The sequence below is a fragment of the Glycine soja genome, chromosome 1, assembly GCF_004193775.1.
Source record: "Glycine soja cultivar W05 chromosome 1, ASM419377v2, whole genome shotgun sequence".
Taxonomy (NCBI): Eukaryota; Viridiplantae; Streptophyta; class Magnoliopsida; order Fabales; family Fabaceae; genus Glycine; species Glycine soja.
In genome coordinates, this window is record NC_041002.1 from 9614511 (window position 1) to 9618532 (window position 4022).

Sequence of the window (4022 nt, forward strand, 5' to 3'; positions counted from 1 at the left end):
TAATCTAATAGCCAAATTGAAGGAAGCCAATTAGACATGACAAGAGAACAAGGTAGAGCAGTGGGTTTAGCTCTTTCCATCTCATCTCTGCTTTTTGCAGAGTGGGTGATGTGCCATTATTTTATCCTATTTCTTAACCCTTTTTGCACCATTTTAAATACTGATTAGTCTTAATTGTCAAATTTATGAGGCAGTTTTATTATTTGGGCTCATTCAGCTAATTTGATGTTTTTAATCTAATTTCAGGAATTAATGAAGCATTTGGCTTGAATCTAGAATTGGGCTTGGGCTTGAATCCAGAATTAGGCTTGGACTCGAAGAGGGCAGACTAATTTATTCTACAAAATTAGATCTTATCTTATCTTATCTAGATATTATTTAGATTTGATCTCATCTAGATATTATTTCATCTAGATCTTATCTTATCTAGATTTGATTTGATTTTACTTATGGGCTTGGATTTAAAACAAATTTGTAAGCTTTAGGGCTGAAAAACTATATAACAGCACCAAGGTTCTAGTTTAGCTCTCTCTCTCTCCTCTCTCTCTTCTATTTTTCGTTTTTAGTTTTAGTCTCTCTTCTCTTTCTCTTTTATTTTCGTTTTTTACAATTCCAGTTCAAACTTTTAGTTTTATCAATAAAAATTCGTTCTCTATTTGATTAATGGAAGGCTAAGTCCGCAGCGTTGCTTTCTCTTGAGGATCAAGCATAGTTCTCTTTGAGGTTCTATTATTACTGTTAAATTTTGTTCAGTTTTTACTCTTCACTAATTACTCTGAATTTGTTGCTATTAATTCATGCATGCTTAGTGCTTGATTAATTGTCTATGCGCTTAATTTACGTACGTTCATTCTTAATGATCATTTATGAGTAATTGGTGTGTGTGATGCTTAATCACATAATGAATGCTTTATGTTAAATTTCACTTAGTAATTTAATTTAGGGTTGGATTAAGTGGTTGAACTGATAAAGGATAAATTCTCGCAACCTAGGATAAGAGACTTGCTTGTGAATCAAGGGGAAGCAACGTATTTTAATTCTGATAATTTCTAATTCAATTTTACTCGCTGTTTAATTTACAAAAGCAAACAACCCCCCCCCCCCCCTCAATTTGTTACTATTTCCTACTATTTTTTATGAACATTTGATTGATTATTGCTCGTTGGGAAACGACCTAGGATCACTTCCTAGTTACTACATTTTAATGTTTATTTGATTTGGGTACGACCTCGATCAAATTTGGCACCGTTGCCGAGGAGCAATGTCCAAAGGTTCATAATAGCTACTGTTGTGTTAGTGTTTAATTCTTTCGTGTTTTATGTTTAATTGTTAGTGTTGTGTTAGTGTGTGTGTTAGTGTTGTTTAGTGTCTTGGTATTTTGTTTAGTGTGTGTTTTGTTTTAGTTTTTCTGTTAAGCGCTTCCCCTGTTTCAGTTTTGGGTGTTTTGCTGTGAATAGTGTTTTGCGATGGATTTAGCGACCACTTTTGCTTGCGGCAAAACAAAGTAGTAGTGGAAATTATGTAGCGACGGATTTTAGTGACCACCTTTGCTGAATTATTTGGGATTTTTTGTTTTAGTAGCTAGAGTTGTTATTTTTGGCTGAATTTTTTTGTGGTAACTTCTTTTAATCTATATTTTGTGGGAAAAATAGCTAGAGCCTTTAGTTTGGTCAGATTTGAAAGTTCCAAAAAAGTAGCAAATTTGATTTTTGTCAAAACTTCAAACGACCATAACTTTTGCTCCGGTTATCAAAATCGCAATTATTATATATGTATTTGGGGTAGAAAAAAATTTCCTACACCATGGTAGCCGGCGCCGGCTGAGGTCTCCATCGTCCAAAAAAAGTGATTTTGTCAAAAGTTTTTTATTTTTCAAGTATTATTCTCTTATTTTTCTTAACTTATCATTTTTAGCTTATATAGTTAGACTTCGAATTTTCATTTGAAAGTTTTGGTGCTATCTTCTCATCATTTTATAAGGTTGCTCACAAAATTTCAAGTCATTTGGATATCATTTAATGGTAGCTGTAGTTCAAACCTACATTGTTACTTGCATAAGAAGGCAACTAGTTGTGCATGCTGAATTTAGTGTATGACTAGAGGAAATTCATCTGACTTACAACCCTTTGATCCTGAGATAGATAGGAAATTTCATAGATTAGTTAGACATCATTTAGTACCTTTTGAGCATCCTGAGCATTCTAATATTGGTGATTTTGAGCATTATAATTTTGAACATTTTGATTTTGTACATTCTGAGAATATGGCACAACCTTCACCCCGTGAGAGGACTCTAAGGGAAATGGCTGCACCTAATTTCACCTACGAAAGCTTGTGCATCCAATACCCTGATGAGGATGTCCCATATGTTCTTAAAACTGGACTGATCCATTTGCTTCCAAAGTTTCATGGCCTTGCAGGTGAAGACCCGTACAAACATCTGTAAGAATTCCATATTGTCTGCTCCACCATGAAACCCCCAGATGTCTAGGAGGATCACATATTTCTGAAGGCCTTTCCTCATTCTTTAGAGGGAGTGGCAAAGGACTGGTTTTATTACGTTGCTTCACGGTCCATCACGAGCTGGGATGACCTCAAGAGAGTATTCTTAGAAAAAACATTCCTTGCTTCCAGGACCACGACCATCAGAAAGGATATTTTAGGTATTAGACAACTCAGTGGAGAGAGCCTATATGAATACTGGGAGAGATTTAAGAAATTATGTGCCAGTTGCCCTCACCACCAGATTTCAGAGCAGCTTCTTCTCCAATATTTTTATGAAGGACTCGACAACATGGAAAGAAGTATGATAGATGTTGCCAGTGGTGGAGCCCTTGGAGACATGACCCCTGCTGAAGCCAGAAATTTAATTGAGAAGATGGCTTCAAACTCCCAACAATTTAGTGCCAGAAGTGATGTTATTGTCATTAGAGGAGTGCATGAAGTAACCACGAATTCATCAGGTGAGACTAAGAAGCTTGAAGGTAAACTAGATGCCTTGGTTAACCTGGTAACCCAACTGGCCATGAATAAAAAATCTGCACCTGTCGCCAGACTCTGTGGTTTATGCTCGTCTGCCGACCACCACACAGACCTTTGCCCTTCTGTGCAACAATCTGAAGCAATTGAACAGCCTGAAGCTTATGATGTAAACATCTACAACTGACCTCCTCAACCTCAATAGGAAAATCAGCCACAACAGAATAATTATGACCTCTCCAGCAACAGGTACAATCCCGGATGGAGGAATCATCCCAACCTTAGATGGTCGAATCCTTCACAACAGCAGCAACAACAACAATAGACTTATTTTCAAAATGCTAGTGGCCCAAGCAGACCATACGTTCCTCCACCAATCCAGCAACAACAACAACAACAGCCCTAGAAACAAAAAACAGTTGAGGCCCCTTCGCAACCTTCCCTTGAAGAACTCGTGAGGCAAATGACTATGCAAAACATGCGGTTTCAGCAAGAGACCAGAGCCTCCATTCAGAGCTTAACTAATCAGATGGGACAGTTGGCTACACAGTTAAATCAACAACAGTCCCAGAATTCTGATAAATTACCTTCTTAATCTGTCCAGAATCCCCAAAAATGTGAGTGCCATTACATTGAGGTCAGGAAAGTAGTGTCAAGGACCTCAACCAGTAGCATCTTCCTCATCCGCCAATGAACCTGCCCAACCTCACTCTACTCCAGAAAAAGATGATGACAAAAATTTAAAGTGTAAGTTACCTAACAATTTCTATGTAGGTGAATCTAAAGAGAAGCAGCATATCCCTCTTCTATTCCCTCCAAGAGCAATTTCCAACAAAAAAATGGAAGAGGCAGAGAAGAAAATCTTGGAAACATTTAGGAAAGTAGAGGTAAACATACCTCTGTTGGATGAAATAAAGCAAATTCCAAGATATGCTAAATTCTTGAAGGAGCTGTGCACTAATAAGCGGAAGCTTAAAGGAAGTGAAAGAATTAGTATGGGCAGAAATGTCTCCGCATTGATTGGTAAATTTGTTCCCCAAATC

At 37.2% G+C, this 4022-nt stretch overlaps 1 non-coding gene across 1 annotated transcript; it reads right to left on the reverse strand.

The window, feature by feature from the left end:
• Positions 1 to 2641: 2641 nt before the first annotated feature.
• On the reverse strand, positions 2642 to 2748 carry LOC114368908. The gene has a single exon (XR_003657445.1). It is a non-coding gene; the product is annotated as a small nucleolar RNA R71 (small nucleolar RNA).
• Between the last annotated feature and the right edge of the window lie 1274 nt (positions 2749 to 4022).